General features: G+C 43.6%; 1 protein-coding gene across 1 annotated transcript in view; it reads right to left on the reverse strand.

The window, feature by feature from the left end:
• Positions 1-22,877, reverse strand: part of LOC139449349 (uncharacterized) — a 261,844-nt gene that overhangs the window by 113,717 nt on the left and 125,250 nt on the right. The window lies entirely within an intron of this gene.

Below are 22,877 nucleotides of genomic sequence, written 5' to 3' on the forward strand. Positions count from 1 at the left end.
TTAAGTATTGCTGGTAGCAGGGCGTAGGGTAGTTGGATGGGTGATGTGTTGCCAGCTTGACTCCTAAGAGTTTCTAGGGTTTCAATCCTGTCCCACATCAAGCACATGTGGCGTCTCATTGGGCAAGTGACTTTGTTCAAGAAACATGCTTCAGTTCACCCATCAGTTAATGGGTACCTGGTTGGATGAGATGGTCAAATACATGTGACCAACCATGAGATAAGAATCCTGATGGGTTAAAAAATCACAGCTTAACATTTTATTATATTTTAAAACAACAGCATCTTCGGAAAACAAAAATACAATTCAAAAGCTTCAATTCATATTTATTACAGAGATGCGTGACATCACACATGGCGATCTTCACTGAAGTTAGTTGACGTCAAATGTCTTCATGACATATAGCACAATCGTATTCTAGCACCCACTAGGTCCATTTTCTCCTGGTGGGTCCAATATGTTAACTTAGTGCCTTGTATACTCCAAAGGGAGCTGTAGTGGACATCTGTCATAGTCTAAGTGCATTTGAGCAGTTTTAAATTTGAAGGTGCATTGTACAAAGTCTGAAAATTTGTCCTGGAACAAAGCTCCCAAAAGATCATGCTTGTGTTCCAGAAAGGCTTCAAGCCAATCAGGTCTCATTGAGATTAATGTCAGTTAACTGAAAGCCTAAACAACTCTGCAAAGCAAATGAGTGAGTGAGTAAGTATGGTTTTAAGCCGCTTTTAGCAATATTCCAGCAATATCACGGCGGGGGACACCAGAAATGGGCTTCACATATTGTACCCATGTCGAGAATCAAACCCGGGTCTTCAGCTTGACGAGCTAACGCTTTAACCACTAGGCTACCCGACAGCCCCGCAAAGCGGATGAGGTCAAGTAAAGAAAATCAAACTGCAAAATACAACCCATCATAGTATTCCCGTCTGTACAATGTCACGTACATCATTCACAGTATTCACAAAGATTTCAGTCAACTTACAGTGACATTGCAGGAATTATGAATGGATTTCCAGCGACATTAAAATCTCAATAATCTTATATAGTTCCCAAAGTCATTGTAAAATCAAAAATAAACATTATCCCAATTTCCTAATTTCAATCAGTATACAGCACTACATCTCCAACAGTTCATTACATTAAGAAGCAGCCACCTAAAAACCTGATGTCAGCTTCATTCTGGTGAAAATAACCAGCCCCAGAGAATCCCAATGTCAGAGAAACAAGAATGCAAGTTTGTCCAAATGTCTCATTCTGGAATAATGCACAACAATTTAACCTCAAACATTTCTCCGACAACAGCCATATGAACAGAGCGAGAAGTGGGATTCCAACTGAATTTCCCCCACCGCTTTGTGTTGGACCCACAACAGCTGCATGACATCAAAGCAAAACACTTCCGCATTCATATTCAACACCGATGGCAAAGCTGTCATTTGGTAATTCAAAATAAAACATACTGCAGCAGCTATCGATCCAACTTGGGATGAAAATTGCTGCATTTGCATCAGATATTTTGTTTTAGCATCAGCCATGAATAAATGCAGGTTTGAAAGAATATTACAATAAAAAGCTTCCTTTAAATGAAACCTGGACAAAATGGAATCATTCAAGGAAGATTAATAAATTCATGCTCACGGAACCTTAAAGAGCATGTTGGAAATGATTTTCATTCTGAAGAAGCATTTTCAAGTGAATATTGTTTAACACAACAGATGTCTGTAGACCTCACATCTCAACCAGAATGAATGAGTAAATATAGTTTGACACAACAGCTGTCTGTAGACGTCATGTCTATAGTTCGACACAACAGCTGTCTGTAGACGTCATGTCTATAGTTTGACACAACAGCTGTCTGTAGACCTCATCAACCAGAATGACTGAGTAAATATTGTTTGACACCACAGCTGCCTGTACACCTCACATCTCAACCAGAATGACTGAGTAAATATTGTTTGACACAACAGCTGTCTGTAGACCTCACAGCTCAAACAGAATGACTGAGTAAATATTGTTTGACACAACAGCTGTCTGTAGACCTCACGTCTATAGTATGACACAACAGCTGTCTGTAGACCTCACATCTCAACCAGAATGACTGAGTGACTAATGTTTAACACTGCAGCTGAAATGTCTCAGTCATTAATTGAGACTGATAAACTATTGATCATGTTGATGTGTCTAAAGATAACTGGGCATTACACAATACTACCTCTGGTTTCTATATATAGCAAACAGGGGCACGGGTGGCCCAGTCGTCTCATGGGCCGCGAATCACTGTGCAGAGTTGCGTCCCTTGGGCACACCAGAAACCTATGATTGTGGGTTCGAATCCCGGTTCGCCCCAATTATGTTTCTAGGTTTGTCAGCACCATACCCGTGCTCGTGGGTTTCTCCAAAGTGGTAAATGTCTGAGACCTGCATCACTTCAGGCTTTCCTCTCACATTAAGCTGATACACTGCGATATAACTGGAATACTGTTAAAAGCAGCGTTAAACCCAACTCACTCACCACATAGCAAACAATAAACAAGAATGACAAACTAATGAGACACTAATTGCTTAATGGAGGACACCTGTTGCTGGTCCACATAGATGCCGTCTTTGCTAGCCCCGATGAGATGCCTGGCTCATTGATCACGATGGTATTTTTGTAAATTGCAGGGTGGGCTATAAACTGGGTCCAAAATCTCCACTTGCGGTTGTTTAATTCTAATGATATTCAGGCCAGGGAGGTGATTAGTACAATCCCCTCACTCTCACAATAACTCAATTTTCACAAACAAAGATCTGTATTTATTAAATTTGTCCCATAATAGAAGGCCATTTTGTGCCAAGTCTGGCCCCAGCCCTTCAACAGAAGATGGTCAGACTCTGTAAAGAAAGGCGGTATCGAAATGGCGTCATTACCAATATGGAAATCAATAATGAAAACAGCTTCTATTCTCCTTACAACACATCTCAGTGTCACCAGTTCCTTGTGTCGAGACTGTCGTAGTTGGAATTCATACCCACTGTTAGACAGGGTTCATTTTCCCAAACCTGCTAAGACATTCTCTCCAATTTTGACGTAAATAGAATTATTTGCCCAATATCATTCTATTTTGTCTTACGAGTGGGACAAAATCGATCTACACTTATCCAAATTTGTCAAGACAGACAAAAGGAAAATGATGTTAGAATATTTCGCAAGGAGCGAGGGGTTTTATAGCTGGTAATTTGATTCAGTCTCCTCACGGGAGCAACAATTAGCAGTCTAGGTTATTGTTTATAGATCTTAAAACATGGTACTACATTTAGCAAGTATCCATGTACCTACAGGAGAAACTAGTCCATTATCATGTTGTTCCTAACAGGATTTTTATGTAAACAGGAAGGGCAAGAATTAAATTTCTTTACGTGTGAATTCTCGATTTGCAATGAAAAAATCATGAAATGATTAATTTTCAAATTTATGTGAGTTTGGGGACCATTGTGACATCATTGGTTATCATGACATCACAATCAAATGACATCACTATTCTTTCTTCCACTGAGGATGGTTAGCGGTATTTTGCACACTTATATACTGTTTACAGACTGGTAAAGTAGGAAGAATGATTTTAGATGATAGAATTCACCCTCATGACTGTTGACATCAAATATATCCACATTCATCAATTAAAGTTGAAACTCATCAGAACACTTCTGAAATGTAACCACTAATTTGAAGGTGATGTAGTGGCTTTTGGGTCTGGACCTCGATCAGACCACAGCTTCCATTGGAACCGATATATCGAGTTTGGTTTTACGCCGCTTTTAGCAATATTCCAGCAATATCACAGCGGGGGACACCAGAAATGGGCTTCCTACATTGTACCCACGATATATTGGGGAATACATCACAATTATTATTGCCTACCTAATCCATGTTTGATTGTTCTCTAAAATACTTTGACACATTGTAACCATTACTTTCATCCAAAATTGACATGAATTGTGTCAAGCAATAACAAACATCAAAGAGAAGATCAAACCCAGTCTCTGTTTCAGAGTAACCAAAACACAAACCACGAGGTTCTGCCGACATCATGCACATTTTCAAGCCCTTGATGGGATTCGAACTACAGACTTTATGATCTGAGGTCGGATGCTTTGTCCACATGATCAAAGAGGTTAATCTTGTCAGCATGCAGACAAGGTAATGATGTCATCTGTGGGATGACTCCACGCACAGCTACACCCATTATTCATAAAAGACAAAATCCTTTTCATAACAATAAGAAATCTCTGCTAAAAGCAGAGACTGCTGAATGTGCTTATGAAACAATTATGAAGTAATTGAGTGGTTAAATGAGGGTTTAGGGGAGTGGTTGAGTGAGTGGTTGATTGGTTGGATGAGTTGTTGGATGAGTAGTTGAATGAGTTGTTGGATGAGTGGTTGGATGAGTGGTTGGATGAGTGGTTGGATGAATATTTGGATGAATGGTTGATTGATTGGATGAGTGGTTGAGCGAGTGGTTGGAAGAGTGGTTGAGTGAGTGGTTGATTGGTTGGATGAGTTGTTGGATGAGTAGTTGAATGAGTTGTTGGATGAGTGGTTGGATGAGTGGTTGGATGAATATTTGGAAGAATGGTTGATTGATTGGATGAGTGGTTGAGCGAGTGGTTGGAAGAGTGGTTGAGTGGTTGGATGAATGGTTGATTGATTGGATGAGTGTTTGATCAAATTGTTGGATGAGTGGTTGGAAGAGTGGTTGAGTGAGTGGTTGATTGGTTGGATGAGAGGTTGGATGAGAGGCTGGATGAGTGGTTGGGTTGGATGAGGGGTTGGATGAGTGGTTGGATGAGTGGTTGGATAAGTGGTTGGATGAGTGGTTGGATGAGTGGTTGGTTGAGTGGTTGGATGAGTGGTTGGATGAGAGGTTGGATGAGTGGTTGGATAAGTGGTTGGATGAGTGGTTGGATGAGTGGTTGAATAGTGGTTGGTTGAGTAGTTGGATGAGTGGTTGGATGACAGGTTGGATGAGAGGTTGGATGAGCGGTTGGAAGAGTGGTTGGTTGAGTGGTTGGTTGGTTGATTGGATGAGTGGTTAGATGGGTGATTGGTTGATTGGATGAGTGGTTGGATGAGCGGTTGGTTGATTGGATGAGTGGTTGGATGAGTGATTGGTTGATTGGATGAGTGGTTGGATGAGTGGTTGGATGAGTGATTGGTTGATTGGATGAGTGGTTGGATGAGTGGTTGGATGAGTGATTGGTTGATTGGATGAGTGGTTGGATGTGTGGTTGGTTGATTGGATGAGTGGTTGGATGAGTTGTTGGTTATTGGATGAGTGGTTGGATGAGTGGTTGGATGAGTGATTGGTTGATTGGATGAGTGGTTGGATGAGTGGTTGGTTGATTGGTTGGATGAGTGGTTGGAAGAGTGGTTGGATGAGTGGTTGGTTGATTGGATGAGTGGTTGGATGAGTGGTTAGATGAGTGATTGGTTGATTGGATGAGTGGTTGGTTGATTGGATGAGTGGTTGGATGAGTGGTTAGATGAGTGATTGGTTGATTGGATGAGTGGTTGGATGAGTGGTTGGTTGATAGGATGAGTGGTTAGATGAGTGATTTGTTGATTGGATGAGTGGCTGGATGAGTGATTGGTTGATTAGATGAGTGGTTGAGCAAGTTGAATGAGATGTTGAGAGAGTGTTTGAGTGAGTGTTTGGAAGAGTGTTGAGTGAGTGTTTGGAAGACTGGTTGAGTGAATTGTTGATTGGTTGGATGAGTTGTTGGATGAATGGTTGATTGATAGGATGAGTGTTTGAGTGAGTGGTTGGAAGAGTTTTTGAGTGAATGGTTGATTGGTTGGATGAGTTGTTGGATGAGTGGTTGGATGAGTGGTTAGATGAGTGATTGGATGAGTGTTGGATGAGTGATTGGTTGAGTGATTGGTTGATTGGATGAGTGGTTGGATGAGTGGTTGGATGAGTGATTGGTTGATTGGATGAGTGGTTGGATGAGTGTTGGATGAGTGGTTGGATGAGTGGTTGGATTAGTGGTTGGATGAGTGGTTAGATGAGTGATTGGTTGATTGGATGAGTGGTTGGTTGAGTGATTGGTTGATTGGATGAGTGGTTGGATGAGTGATTGGTTGATTGGATGAGTGGTTGGATGAGTGGTTGGATGAGTGGTTTGATGAGTGGTTGGATGAGTGATTGGTTGATTGGATGAGTGGTTGGATGAGTGGTTGGTTGAGTGGATGAGTGGTTGGATGAGAGGTTGGATGAGTGGTTGGTTGATTGGATGAGTGGTTGGATGAGTGGTTGGTTGAGTGGTTGGTTGATTGGATGAGTGGTAGAGCAAGTTGAATGAGATGTTGAGAGAGTGTTTGAGTGAGTGTTTGGATGAGTGTTTGAGTGAGTGGTTGGAAGAGTTTTTGAGTGAATGGTTGATTGGTTGGATGAGTTGTTGGATGAGTGGTTGGATGAGTGGTTGGATGAATGTTTGGTTGATTGGATGAGTAGTTGAGCAAGTAGTTGAGCAAGTTGAATGAGATGTTGATAGACTGTTTGTTTGAGTGAATGATTGGATTAGCAAGTGGTTGAGTGGTTGAATGAGGGGTTGGATAAGTGATTGAGCGAGTGTTTGAGCGTGTGGTTAAGTGAGTGAATGGATGAGTGGTTGAGTGAGTGCTTGGAGGAGTTATTTAGCAAGTGAACAAGTGTGCGATTGAGAGTGGGATACAATGAGTGAGTGGTTGATTGAGTAGTTGAGTGAGTGACTGAGTGACTGAGAAGATTTTTGGGTTAGTCAACTTGTGTTGAACCTCCAGGTGGCTAAATAATGACAAGATTAAGATTATTTAGATCAACCAAGCTCTCCAATGTAACAGATCTGTGATATCCTGAACAATGTGAATAGGGAGGACAAGATGGGATTAGAATAGAGCTCCAGTACTGGCCATTAACTCTCCACTTCCTTTCTCGGCTCAACAAACAGGGTTTGCTCAACCAGCAACCATAATGACCATCCACTGGCACAACTAGCCACAGGCGATTGGTCAAGCCCGGACTTGGCCGCATGTCTATAAAGCCTGCCTAGCTGTGCCACTGGAGCAAGAGGAATCTGACCCTGTCTTCAGACAGTCATCACATTAGTCTTCTAAATAGTATTTTCAATAATGTCAAACTTCCGACAAACACGACATGTGGTCAAATTAAGACAAAGACTCCTTATTATTTGCTGGGAAGCTGTATGAACTTCATAGCTGTGCTTTGCCACAATGACAAGTGTATCACTGCGGAAGGTTGTATCAGCACATGCCTTGGAAACTCTGTTTTGATAGAAACTTACTCTGTAGAGAGTGTTGAAAGTTCTTTACACCACAGTCAGCAATATTACAGAGTGAGTGAGTATGGTTTTATGCCGCTTTTAGCAATATTCCAGCAATATCACGGCAGGGGACAACAGAAATGGGCTTCACACATTGTACCCATGTCGGGAATCGAACCTGGGTCTTCGGCGTGATGAGCGAACGCTTTAACCAACAGGCTACCTGACCGCCCGCACTATTACAGATAAACAGGCAGCCTAGAACACTTGAGTCTGGACAAAGCAGACCAGCTGTTGAGTGAGTGTGAGTGAGTATGGTTTTACGCCGCTTTTAGCAATATTCCAGCAATTTCACGACGGGGGACACCAGAAATGGGCTTCACACATTGTACCCATGTCGAGAATCGAACCCGGGTCTTCGGCGTGCGAGCAAACGCTTTAACCACTAGGCTACCCGATCGCCCCCTGTTGAGAGCACACAATCAGCCAGGTAAAACATTCTAATTACCTGTTCTTTTTTGTCGGTTCAGGGTAAGGTGAGGTGAAATGGTTTAAGATTATTGCACATGCATAGCGACCTGATTGCACATATTTGTGTCTGTGTGGCTGCTTTTACTGAGAAGACTAGTGCTATCCAACAGAGATACCATGCCGCAGCTTAGCATGGATACCCCACTCAGACACAGTATACTGACCCTAAGCCGACCAGTCCTTGTTTTATCCCCTTAATGTTGATCAATCACAAGGCAGGGTAACAACAATTTCCATCTTTTAACATGTTTTGGTGTGACATGGCCAGAAATCAAACTACTTTCCGTTCCGCTTTCCGGATAGATGATCTATCCACTAGACCACGGAGGCAGTTTAGTCACCACACGGAGATCCTTTAGTCATGGCCTCCAAATCAAATTAATCATATCTCCCTGTGTTGAACTTTTAACGTAGCATATGAACCATATAAGACTGTTCAGAGTTGCTGACCTTATGTCAAGGAATCTAGGAGAACAGAACATCTGTATTTTGATATAAATATATAAACAAAATCCAAATCTGACTCCCAAAAAACCATGACTTTGTAAAAACGTGTAAAATGTAGGAAATTTGCTGTCAGAAGCAATGTAGGAAAGGCTCTCCATGATAATCAGGTTCACTGTCGAAAAGCAAATCTTGACTTAAGTTATTCCACAGAATGAAATATTGCCCGGAGAAGTTTGACAGCTGTGGTACTGGTTAGAAATAACCAGTCAGTAAACATGCAATTATCGTTCAGGCTTATTTTTTTAAATCTGACAAGTCAACATCCCTGGACTATCTCATGTTGGATGAAGTGTACAGCAAAATAGAGGTCGGTGGTATAGGTGGCCATGTTCCATTGATCAAGCAGCTCCTCCTTCAACAGGAACCAGAGCAAACATTCAGACTTGAAACTTTATAAACAACAACTTCTTGATTATTTCTCCACAAACTGTCCGGGCTCCGTTATCATTCACCAATGTCTATTGGTTCTACCCTCCAATGTCCAAACACCTACCGAAGGCTATCAAGACAAACATGATAAATCAGTCATAGCAATAGCCCCATATCCCATTAATTCCCATAACACTGACCATTGGCCTATACTTGCCTTGTTTATGTCAAACACAGTGTAATTTCTTTTGATTGGTATATCAAAATGTCCCCATGAATTGGTATAAATGTCCATAGCTGCCACGGCTTGGAAGGTCATGCCAACAATCTCCATACTAATACATAGTTTTACCTTGACCTGGCCAGCCATCCTTATGACCAGTGGCTGCCGTGTACATCAGGAACACCAGGCACTAGTTGTAGGAAGCCAGCATTGACACCTGGTACCATCACTTTGACACATCGTGTACAGGTTGTGACATCTGGTACCATCACTTTGACACATCGTGTACAGATTGTGACACCTGGTACCATCACATTGACACATCTTGTACAGGTTGTGACACCTGGAATGGGTTGTGACACCTACTACAGGTTGTGACACCTGGAACGGGTTGTGACACCTACTACAGGTTGTGACACCTGGTCCAGGTTACAACACCTTTACTTTGTGACACCTGGTCCAGGTTACAACACCTTTATTTTGTGACACCTGGAACAGGTTGCAACACTTTTACTTTGTGACACCTGGTCCAGGTTGTGACACCTTTACTTTGTGACACCTGGTACAGGTTGTGACACCTACTACAGGTTGCAACACCTTTACTTTGTGACACCTGGAACAGGTTGCAACACTTTTACTTTGTGACAGCTGGAACGGGTTGTGACACCTTTACTTCGATACACCGGGTTGTGACACCTTTTTCTTGGTGACACCTGGTACAGGTAGTGAAATCTTTACTTTGTAACACCTGAAATAGGTTATGACACCTACTACAGGTTGTGACACCTTGTACAGGCTGTGACACCTTTACTTGGTGACACCTGGTCTAGGTTTTGACATCTGGTACAGGTTGTGACACCTTCACTTTGTGACACCTGGTACAGGTTGTGACACCTTTACTTGGTGACACCTGGTACAGGTTGTGACACCTTCACTTTCTGACACCTGGTGCACGTTGTGACACCTGGTACAGGTTGTGACACCTTCACTTTGTGACACCTGGTACAGGTTGTGACACCAACACTTTCATTCTTGATCAAAGGCACCAGTTGACAACCAGATCTCTGTGTTTGCAATGTTTCTTCTACAAATAGCAAGTTGTTTCAGAGATATGGTCTAAAGACACCACTATTAACAGTCAAAGTAAGACTTGTTGCCATGGAAACAGAATAAATAAAAATTATAAAAATACCTGAATAGAAACAGGCACCAGTTGACAACCTGGGTTGAACAAAGTGATCTTAGCGCTTAGGTGATTGTAACTCCCATCCCTTAACATAGACTTGTAGTGCTCAGGTTGTTTTGGTTGTTTTGCACAACAACACCCTGGTCTTTGTGTATGCAACATTTCATGACAGAATATCTATTAGTTTTAGATATATGATCCAGACAAAATATGATTACAGACCGTATTACATACAGGGGGGATAAAAACTTGAATATACATGTCTACATTGACTTGACTGATAGGCCAAAATAATAGCTGGTAAATGAAATAGAATGTCAAGATGTTTCAATTGTCTCAGATCAGAAGGAATGAAATATTAATTGTCTGGCTTTGAAACACATTTGAGTGGGTGAGTGAGTATGGTTTTACACCGCTTTTAGCAATATTTCAGCAATATCGCGGAAGGGGACACAAGAAATGGGCTTCACACATTGTACCCATGTCAGGAATCAAACCCGGGTCTTCGGCGTGACAAGTGAACGCTTTAACCACTAGGCTACCCGACTGCCCTGAAACACATTTGAATGCATGCCAAGTGTATGGCGCCACACAGAATACTGAAATCCTGGTCCGCTAGTGAATATGTTCTGTGGTACTGCTATGACTCTGATACTGCATTTATTCTCCATCCATTTATCTTTACATGGTAGATATTATGTTTTTATCACATAATGGCTCGTGTTATTGATGCATAAAACCAAACCGATAAACTTATCACAATCCAAAAATAGGCAAATGATGTCACCTAGCAGGAACTGCTGTAATTTCAAGTTCCATATCAATGCAATGCCTTCATCGTCAATTATCTGTTGACCGACGTTCCCAATATGCTTAAACTTGGGGTTCCCAATGTGTCTGCGTTTTTGAAGACAAAATAACCTGCAAGTCATCTTGCACTATATGATAAATTGGGCGTTTAACTAAAACACTGTACTCATCCTCTGTTTCTAAAGTTACATCATTGAGAGAAATTGAGTCTTTAGCTTACATGATGATAAGAATAGCATTATATAATAAAGAGATTATTATCCTTAAGTGTATCTGTATTATAAATATGATATCTTAGGAACAAAACTTGTATCATGTGAGTCTTTGGTGCATAATGCAATATATATTCCTAATATGTAATATTATCGATATGGAAACGCACTCAGCTCATAATCTCTATCTGTTATTAACAAATTTACTCATCCTACAAAATTTCTGATTCCAAGAAATTCGGCTTCAAACATAAGACCCCATAATTTACAATTCTGAATTTAAGCTTCAAAACATGATTGAGAATATTTCCATAATCAATACAACAGACCCTTCAATATCCACTGCCAAAACAGCTGAGCAGATGGAAATGCCAGTTAATGGCAATCTAGAAGTGACGGATCGTATATCATCCCTCTTTCAGGGTACACAACACAGACAGCCATCTATGTCAGAAAGGGGTCATGTGAATTGGTTTACCAGTGAGTTAGTAAATACTGTATTACGGTGAAGTCAGCATTATTCCAGCCACATCATGGAGGCTCATTCTCCGGTGCACACCTGTACAGGTCTCAAATCAGGTGAAGTTAAGCAGCATCTGTCACGAGTGAGTGGGTTTGGTTTTACGCCGCTTTTAGCAATATTCCAGCAATATCACAGCGGGGGACACTAGAAATGGGCTTCACACATTGTACCCATGTCAGGATTCGAACCTGGGTCTTCAGCATGACGAGCGAACGCTTTAACCACTAGGCTACCCGACCGCCCCACATCTGTCACGAGGAGTCCTTGGATGGGTGACCATGTTTTGGCAGCTTGGCTCCTGAGTATACCCCGGTGTGGTGTGGAAATATGTGCAATATAATGTCCTATAATTATTACATCAAAATAACCAGTAATTGATCAAACCTGGCTCTGTCAAATCAGTGGTTGATGGCATGAGCAACAATCCACACTATACTGCAGTGTGACACACAGCAAACAAACATTATTAACATTAACCATCCATCCTCATTATAAGTAGCCCACCTATGAAGATCCGAGTTAGAATTCATCTTCAGCAACCCATGCTTGTCATAAGAGGCGACTACCATGATCGGGTTTTCAGGCTCGCTGACTAGGTTGATGCATGCCCTCATACCCCATTTGCGTAGATCGAAGCTCATGATGCAAATCACTGCATTGTCTGGTCCAGACCTGATTATTTACAGACCACTGTCATATAGCTGGAATATTGCTGTGTGTGGCACTCAGATCTTTTTAATTCTGCTCAGGATCCCATAGGGATTTCTTATGTCACCCACACACCAATGTTGTCAGCACAAGGTAGGAACTTGACAATCCTGCAGCATGAACAAATATTCACTCTCATGGAAAGGCATAGCTTCTCCTTTAGCACATGACTTCACACTGTAGGTAGACACCCATCATAGTATCTGTCAAATTACATTTTCTATTCCATGGCTTTTCTGTCCATTGATGTTCTGATTGAATTTTCAGACAGGAACCATATCATCATGCCAGACAAACCATATTTTCAATGTAGAGACATTTCTAGCCATTGGCGCCATAACCAAATGCCGTGCCATGCTCAGCTTACCATGGTCCAATTGCGCTAGTTCCTCATGTCTAGACTTAAATAATGAGGCAGTTTAGACTTGTTGATAGTGGAACCAGTCAATACTCTGAAGACTGGTCTGCTTTTTGCAGCAATTACGAATAGTTAGATTACAAGGAATGTTGTTACACTTCTTCAAACATAATCAGCACCGTTCCAAAGCATGAGTTCTAGGTCCTTCCTTCTGAAACTTTGGTAAAATATTGTACTACTCTTCATGTATAAGATGCACGCTGCACTGCTTTTACTGCAGAACTTTCTTGAAATGTGGCTTTGATGCCTTAATTGTTTCATGTCTAAATACATTACAATGTCAGTTGTAAAGGGTTTTCAAAGCCCGCCTCCTGGTGGGGCTTAACCTCAAACAAGACACAGACAGAAAGTGTGTCTGTGCATGCTTGCATGTGGGCGTGGTGGTTGTTTATGTACATTTAGGGGGCACGGGTGGCCCAATCGTCTAAGGCACCACAATTTGCTGTGCAGAGTTGCGTTGGGCACGCCAGAAACCTATGATCGTGGGTTCGAATCCCAGTTCGCCCCGATTATGTTTCTAGGTTTGTCAGCACCACACCCGTGCTCATGGGTTTCGCCGAAGTTGTAAACATCCGAGACCTGCATCACTTCGGGCTTTCCTCCCACATTAAGCTGACACGTGGATATAACTGGAATAGTGTTAAAAGCAGCGTTTAACCCAACTCACTCACTCACTCACTCACTCACTCACTATTGTACATTGCACTCAGCAATATTCCAGCATGTATAATAGTGGTCTCTGGGGATTCTGGGTAAGAAATCTAAGCTCCCAGCAAGCTCTGCTTGTCATAAGAGGTGACATGGCGGGTCGTTGACTTGGATGATTGCGTGTCACCGTATCCCAAATGAGTTGATCGAGGCTCACATTATCAATCACTGGATTGTCTGGTCAAGACTCAATTATTACAGACTAATGTCATATAGCTGAATATTGCTGAGTGTGGCATTCAACAACAAACACACAAGGCTTGGGAATACAGCATGGAAAACACTGTGGATATGCAAAATATTGACAAAATACCACATAGCCATCCCACCCCACCCCCCTTATCTGAAACAACTGAAACTAAATGCAACCATTTACACAATTTAAGAGTGAGTGAGTGAGTGAGTATGGTTTTACGCTGCTTTTAGCAATATTCCAGCAATATCACGGCGGGGGACACTAGAAATGGGCTTCACACATTGTACCCATGACGGGAATCGAGCCCGGGTCTTCGGCGTGACGAGCGAAGGCTTTAACCACTAGGCTACCTGAGCGCCCCACACAATTTAAGATAAACACAGGTGATTTCCCACCTGCCTCATGGTCAAAGATTAAGATATGTTAAGTTCAAGAATTACTCATAAAATGTAAAGTGGACAGATGCAATTGGTTCTGTGACCTATCCCAGCCTCCACTGATTATTGGAGGAAAAGGTACCCACACCTTTTACTAACATGAGTGAGTGAGTGAGTGAGTATGGTATTACGCCACTTTTAGCAATATTCCTGCAATATCACGGCAGGGGAGACCAGAAATGGGCTTCACACATTGTACCCATGTCGGGAATCAAACCCGGGTCTTCAGGGTGACGAGCGAACATTTTAACCACTAGGCTACCCAACCAGCCCTTTAATAGCAAGACAATATGGATGATATACAGTGAGTGATACCATTACACAAATATGACACTGGTGGATTTTGTTTCTGCCTTTCCTCCAAGACCAAACACAGATTCAACTTCCCAGGCAACCTATCCCTAAGAAAATATGGCATATTGCAATGTGACATTTAACATCTTCCTCCGCCATATGCAATGATGATTGCCCAACTACACAAACACCAGGAGATGGTCTCCATATTTAAGAGCACATGAAAGAAGCCTTGTGGCATCTCCCTGGCCCACCACAGTCAAGATGGTAAGTGTATGCATTAAACTTGACTAGGACAGAATCCATGATCATACCAATCACAACATATACTACTCAAAACAAGTTAAGGTACACCCACAATTGAGAAGGTTTGGTGTTGCAATACCCACCAGCCCTGACAGATGAACTGTGAGTGAGTGAGTGAGTGAGTGAGTGAGTGAGTGAGTGAGTGAGTGAGAGTGCGTGAGTGAGAGTAGTTTTACGCCGCTTTTAGCAATATTCCACCAATATCACGACGGGGGACACCAGAAATGGGCTTCACACATTGTCCCCATGTCGGGAATCGAGCCCGGGTCTTCGGCGTGACTAGCGAACGCTTTAACCACTAGGTTACCCGACCGCCCCTAGATGTACTATGAGGAAATTCAGAACCAATTTTTTTATATTAATTTTTGCACTCAAATCAAGTTAAGAACACCCACAATTGGAAGACTGTGTGTTGCAATACCCACCAGCCATGACAGATTAACTATAGTCATATGAAAAGTTTGGGTGTTCTTAACTTCTTTTGTGTAGTATATAACAGAGCTCAACCTTCCAACATCCCATGAGGGTTAGGATATGAAAAGATGTGTGCACACATTTCCTGTCAGTAATAGTATGAGGCTCCCTTATTATCAAAAGAGAATCTACATCTTAAATAAGAATAATTTACATATTTCAATTATTTTGGACAATATCAAGAACAATGGTTGATGTGTTACGTCTGTATTGTTTTACATAGATTTGCTGCAATTTGAGTGGTGGCATGAATAGGATATTCAGAACCAATTTAAAAAAAAAGCAAATGGACTTGTTATTAATAATAGGTGAAGTGATAAAACCCTTTTCATTATCACAAAAAATCTCTGATACCAACAGAGGTGAGATGAGGCGAACTGGGGTTTAATGTTGCGTTCAAGATTATGATTCTTACTATATCATATTAAAGCATGTGCTTATGAATCACTATCAAATGTGATGATAAAAGGTGTTTTAGAGAAGATGGCATCCATCACAAACACACGCAAAGGCAGGTAAATTATTCACCTGAAAAACTTATTACTTAATTATGCTAAGACACTTTATGGTCATACTTATGTCTTCATGAGAATTCATCTCCTTGAACCTTGTGTTTTCTGAGATGAAGATTCTTACGCATTTTTAAGTTTGAGACTTGTCCCGACTTATACTGGTTTAATACAGCTAGTCCCCTGAGGTGCCATGCCACAGTAAGAGGCAACTAATGGGATCAGGTCAGGCTTGCTAACTCGGCTGATGCATGTCATCATATCCCAATTCCGTAGATCTATGTACATGGTGTCAATCACTGAGTTATCTGGTCCAGACTCGATTATTTACAGATTACCATCATATAGCTGGAATATTGCTGAGTGTGATTTTTAACAAAACAAACCATGCTGCAATTTAACATGGGTGACGTTACTCAGGCACAGTATACTGAATCCAAGACAACCAGTCTTTGTTTAAGCCCCGTAATGCCAGCACGAGGCAGGAAAACAACAAGTACCAACTGAACACCTTTGAATATGACAAGGTTGCACTGACCTTCTGCTCCCCGGGCAAACTCGATCTACAAGGCGGTCTTCAAAGTTTGAAATATTTATATTCATACATAACTATTTGTTTCATTTGACCGGCATGAATGAATCTGCACCTCATCAAGATGCAAATGTTCCACAGTGTCAGCTGGCTGGGAGTTGTGCTGTTTAAGAAGATTGTTAAAAACACAAAAATTCACAATTTAAATTGGTTTTCATTTTCAACCAAATCGCACAAGACACTGCCTTAAACATCACACTGTTATTCTGGTGCTTGACAACCGATTAAAATTTCACGATAATATTTCAGCAACTTCAAGGAAGAATATCGAAATGTAAAAGACAGATGGGTGGCAGTTTGATGCCGAAAAAAAGACCAAGGAGGTTTTCAATGGACTTCGTATCAGCTGGGGTTTGTCAGATCATGCTTTTTATGAATATATGACTGTCGGAACTAGAAGACATGTGCTCTGTACAAGAATGAAGCATTACAGAAATAACGCAGTTCATAGAATATAGGAATTGCCCATATGACCTCCGAGATCCAGCAGCTAAATCTTCAGCATGATCGAGCCTACTTCTTGCCCCAATATCAGTGTGATCTCTGCCTCTTGCTGATCGATATCAATCTGTAACCGTCAATCACCTGTCAAGGCGGAGCGTTGATTACAATTCTTAAACCTTACTGTATTTCTAAATGTATCCCTCATCCTTCCGAATGGTATGAAAAGATATCCGTGGTGTACAGCCTGCGATTTTTCATCTCCCGGCTTTGAACATTGAACCAATGAATCTTTTTGCTTGTGGGTGTCTTACGATAATGCTATTATTAATGAAATTGAAAAAAATACATTGGTAATTGAGATGTCCAGTTTTGCCCTTCTATGAAGATAGAACTTTTCTCCATTTTGGTGAACGCTTTCTAAGAAACTTCATGCACTGGAAAATCAAATTATTAGAATTGATTTTCCAATAAATGCTGTTTTGTTCTGTCTATGGTGGAACATAATTAGAACATTAGTCTATATGGAGATTACTTTTTCAATAATTTTACAGGAACCAAAAAACCTGACCATCAGTCGTAGTCTGCTACAGGGGGACAGGTGGCGCTGTTGTCTGATGTGTCATGCTACAGGGGCTAGTTGTCTGACCTATAGTGCTACAGGGGCTAGTTGTCTGACCTGTAGTGCTACAGGGGCTTAGTTGTCTGACCTATAGTGCTACAGGGGCTAGTTGTCTGACCTGTAGTGCTAAAGGGGCTTAGTTGTCTGACCTGTAGTGCTACAGGGTCTAGTTGTCTGACCTGTAGTGCTACAGGGGCCAGCTGTCTGACCTGTAGTGCTACAGGGTCTAGTTGTCTGACCTGTAGTGCTACAGATGCCTAACTGTCTGACCTGTAGTGCTACAGGGGCCTAGTTGTCTGACCTGTAGTGCTACAGGGGCTTAGTTGTCTGACCTGTAGTGCTACAGGGGCCTAGTTGTCTGACCTGTAGTGCTACAGATGCCTAGTTATCTGACCTGTAGTGCTAGAGGGGCTAGTTGTCTGACCTGTAGTGCTACAGGGGCCAGCTGTCTGACCTGTAGTGCTACAGGGGCCTAGTTGTCTGACCTGTAGTGCTACAGATGCCTAGTTATCTGACCTGTAGTGCTAGAGGGCCTAGTTGTCTGACCTGTAGTGCTACAGGGGCCTAGTTGTCTGACCTGTAGTGCTACAGGGGCCTAGTTGTCTGACCTGTAGTGCTAGAGGGCCTAGTTGTCTGACCTGTAGTGCTACAGGGGCCAGCTGTCTGACCTGTAGTGCTACAGGGGCTAGTAGTCTGACCTGTAGTGCTACAGATGCCTAGTTGTCTGACCTGTAGTGCTACAGGGGCCAGCTGTCTGACCTGTACTGCAACAGGGGCCTAGTTGTCTGACCTGTAGTGCTACAGGGGCTTAGTTGTCTGACCTGTAGTGCTACAGGGGCCAGCTGTCTGACCTGTAGTGCTACAGGGGCCAGTTGTCTGACCTGTAGTGCTACAGGGGCCTAGTTGTCTGACCTGTAGTGCTACAGATGCCTAGTTATCTGACCTGTAGTGCTAGAGGGCCTAGTTGTCTGACCTGTAGTGCTACAGGGGCCTAGTTGTCTGACCTGTAGTGCTACAGGGGCCTAGTTGTCTGACCTGTAGTGCTAGAGGGCCTAGTTGTCTGACCTGTAGTGCTACAGGGGCCAGCTGTCTGACCTGTAGTGCTAGAGGGGCCTAGTTGTCTGACCTGTAGTGCTACAGGGGCCTAGTTGTCTGACCTGTAGTGCTACAGGGGCCTAGTTGTCTGACCTGTAGTGCTACAGGGGCCAGCTGTCTGACCTGTAGTGCTACAGGGGCCAGCTGTCTGACCTGTAGTGCTACAGGGGCCAGTTGTCTGACCTGTAGTGCTACAGGGGCCAGCTGTCTGACCTGTAGTTCTACAGGGGCCTAGTTGTCTGACCTGTAGTGCTACAGGGGCTTAGTTGTCTGACCTGTAGTGCTACAGGGGCCAGCTGTCTGACCTGTAGTGCTACAGGGGCCAGCTGTCTGACCTGTAGTGCTACAGGGGCCTAGTTGTCTGACCTGTAGTGCTAGTGGGGCCTAGTTGTCTGACCTGTAGTGCTACAGGGGCCTAGTTGTCTGACCTGTAGTGCTACAGATGCCTAGTTATCTGACCTGTAGTGCTAGAGGGCCTAGTTGTCTGACCTGTAGTGCTACAGGGGCCTAGTTGTCTGACCTGTAGTGCTACAGGGGCCTAGTTGTCTGACCTGTAGTGCTACAGGGGCCTAGTTGTCTGACCTGTAGTGCTAGAGGGCCTAGTTGTCTGACCTGTAGTGCTACAGGGGCCAGCTGTCTGACCTGTAGTGCTACAGGGGCCTAGTTGTCTGACCTGTAGTGCTACAGGGGCCTAGTTGTCTGACCTGTAGTGCTACAGATGCCTAGTTATCTGACCTGTAGTGCTAGAGGGCCTAGTTGTCTGACCTGTAGTGCTACAGGGGCCTAGTTGTCTGACCTGTAGTGCTACAGGGGCCTAGTTGTCTGACCTGTAGTGCTACAGGGGCCTAGTTGTCTGACCTGTAGTGCTAGAGGGCCTAGTTGTCTGACCTGTAGTGCTACAGGGGCCTAGTTGTCTGACCTGTAGTGCTACAGGGGCCAGTTGTCTGACCTGTAGTGCTACAGGGGCCTAGCTGTCTGACCTGTAGTGCTAGTGGGGCCTAGTTGTCTGACCTGTAGTGCTACAGGGGCCTAGTTGTCTGACCTGTAGTGCTACAGGGGCCTAGTTGTCTGACCTGTAGTGCTACAGGGGCCTAGTTGTCTGACCTGTAGTGCTAGAGGGCCTAGTTGTCTGACCTGTAGTGCTACAGGGGCCAGCTGTCTGACCTGTAGTGCTACAGGGGCCTAGTTGTCTGACCTGTAGTGCTACAGGGGCCTAGTTGTCTGACCTGTAGTGCTACAGGGGCTAGTAGTCTGACCTATAGTGCTACAGGGGCCTAGTTGTCTGACCTGTAGTGCTACAGGGGCCAGCTGTCTGACCTGTAGTGCTACAGGGGCCAGCTGTCTGACCTGTAGTGCTACAGGGGCCAGTTGTCTGACCTGTAGTGCTACAGGGGCCAGCTGTCTGACCTGTAGTTCTACAGGGGCCTAGTTGTCTGACCTGTAGTGCTACAGGGGCTTAGTTGTCTGACCTGTAGTGCTACAGGGGCCAGCTGTCTGACCTGTAGTGCTACAGGGGCCTAGTTGTCTGACCTGTAGTGCTACAGGGGCCAGCTGTCTGACCTGTAGTGCTACAGGGGCCAGCTGTCTGACCTGTAGTGCTACAGGGGCCTAGTTGTCTGACCTGTAGTGCTACAGGGGCTAGTAGTCTGACCTGTACTGCAACAGGGGCCTAGTTGTCTGACCTGTAGTGCTACAGGGGCTAGTAGTCTGACCTGTAGTGCTACAGATGCCTAGTTGTCTGACCTGTAGTGCTACAGGGGCTAGTAGTCTGACCTGTACTGCAACAGGGGCCTAGTTGTCTGACCTGTAGTGCTACAGGGGCCTAGTTGTCTGACCTGTAGTGCTACAGATGCCTAGTTGTCTGACCTGTAGTGCTACATGGGCTAGTTGTCTGACCTGTAGTGCTACAGGGGCCAGTTGTCTGACCTGTAGTGCTACAGGGGCCAGCTGTCTGACCTGTAGTGCTACAGGGGCCTAGTTGTCTGACCTGTAGTGCTACAGGGGCCTAGTTGTCTGACCTGTAGTGCTACAGGGGCTAGTTGTCTGACCTGTAGTGCTACAGGGGCCAGCTGTCTGACCTGTAGTGCTACAGGGGCCTAGTTGTCTGACCTGTAGTGCTACAGATGCCTAGTTGTCTGTCTTCAGAGTCCAGTTGTCTGACTACAAGGGGCTCAGTTTTCTGACCTGCAGTGCTACAGAGGGGCCTGTTGTCTGACTACAGGGGCCCCAGTTGTTGTAGTGCTACAGGGGGCCTGTTGTCTGACTACAGGGGCCCCAGTTGTTGTAGTGCTACAGGGGGGCCTGTTGTCTGACTACAGGGGCCCCAGTTGTTTTAGTGCTACAGGGGGCCTGCTGTCTGACTACAGGGGCCCCACTTGTTGTAGTGCTACAGAGGGGCCTGTTGTCTGACTACAGGGGCCCCAGTTGTTGTAGTGCTACAGAGGGACCTGTTGTCTGACTACAAGGGGCCTGTTGTCTGACTACAGGGGCCCCAGTTGTTGTAGTGCTACAGGGGGGCCAGTTGTCTGACTACAGGGGCCCCAGTTGTTGTAGTGCTACAGGGGCCCCAGTTGTTGTAGTGCTACAGGGGCCCCAGTTGTTGTAGTGCTACAGGGGGGCCTGTTGTCTGACTACAGGGGCCCCAGTTGTTGCAGTGCTACAGGGGCCCCAGTTGTTGTAGTACTACAGGGGGCCTGTTGTCTGACTACAGGGGCCCCAGTTGTTGCAGTGCTACAGGGGCCCCAGTTGTTGTAGTGCTACAGGGGGGCCTGTTGTCTGACTACAGGGGCCCCAGTTGTTGCAGTGCTACAGGGGCCCCAGTTGTTGTAGTGCTACAGGGGGCCTGTTGTCTGACTACAGGGGCCCCAGTTGTTGAAGTGCTACAGGGGCCCCAGTTGTTGTAGTGCTACAGGGGGGCCTGTTGTCTGACTACAGGGGCCCCAGTTGTTGCAGTGCTACAGGGGCCCCAGTTGTTGTAGTGCTACAGGGGGCCTGTTGTTTGACTACAGGGGCCCCAGTTGTTGCAGTGCTACAGGGGGGCCTGTTGTGTTACAGGGGACATCATTCTATGATCGCTGTTTGGGTCTCAGATTTGCTATGATTATGGTCATTTGTTTGTCAGCACAAAGAGGAAACGTCTGAGATCTGCTTCACTTTGGGTTTACCTCCCACATTACCCTGACATGTCGTGCTATAACAGGAGTACTGTTCCAAGTTGCATAAAACCCAAATCACACACTCACTCTGTTCATCTAGCACTAGTAGTAGTGTGTTCATCAATAGCAGATCATACTATTCAAGGGAATTAAATACCGTATTCGACATAAGTGCCCAGGGCGCTCTCAAAATTAGAAATAGGGGGCTTTAATTAGAATATTATTTTGGTGGAAAAAAAACAGTTGAAAGATCGTAAATTTTGTGGTTTATGCTGACAACCTGAAATGTTACATACAACAGAATTTAATTGCCCATAATTAAGGGTGCATATAACAAACGAGTGCGTATTCTACACAAATAAATAAGTCTTGTGTACATTGATCAATACGAAGGGGTGCTAAATGGGATTGTTCACTAGCCAATATATAAGAAAATATCGCCATGGGCGCTTATTACGTTGAATACGGTACATCAGAATCAACGTCCTTACAAGATATTTGTAGGAATATAACTCATCCATGTTATTTGAGACTGTGGAAAAATCCGTCACTTACATATATATACAAAACTTCTGATATTTAGCAATTCACATTTTTATCCTATTTGTCTGGACATTTTGTCCAAAGTATCACATCTACAAAGTAACTAAACTACAGTATATTGATTTCGTTATAATCTCTAAAGTATATCATTTTTAGTCCTGTCCTAAAATTGTATGAGCATTGTGACTTAGATGTACATGTCTATCACATATTACATAATTATTTAAAAGAAGTCTATCAAGAATACGTAACAAATTTCATTTCAAAATTGCTTAAGGAGTATTTCATCCTCCAGGAAATCAATGATAGCTCAAATGGGTTGACATCTGTACTATGAAGTATCTTAGATAGATGACATTGTGTGAGTGAGTGAGAATGATTTTATGACGCTTTTAGCAATATACCAGCAATATACCAGCAATATACCAGCGGGGGACATCAGCAAAAGGGCTCCACACATTGTACCAATGTGGGGAATCAAACCTGGGTCTTCGGCGTGACGAGCCAACACTTTAACCATTAGGCTACCCCATCGCCCCAGACAACACGGAGAGTATTTGGACCTTCATCACTGAAGTGAACTTGTGCAAGCCTTGATGGTGTACAGAAAACAAGCACCTCAACAACAGGGCAAGAAAATCATGCATCTGTATGACCGACTCAAATAATTTCAGGCTAGTGGCTGACAAAAGTATATTTACATTTTGGAAAAAAAT

This window comes from Haliotis cracherodii, unplaced genomic scaffold (assembly GCF_022045235.1).
Source record: "Haliotis cracherodii isolate W230 unplaced genomic scaffold, xgHalCrac1.p SCAF_8, whole genome shotgun sequence".
NCBI lineage: Eukaryota > Metazoa > Mollusca > Gastropoda > Lepetellida > Haliotidae > Haliotis > Haliotis cracherodii.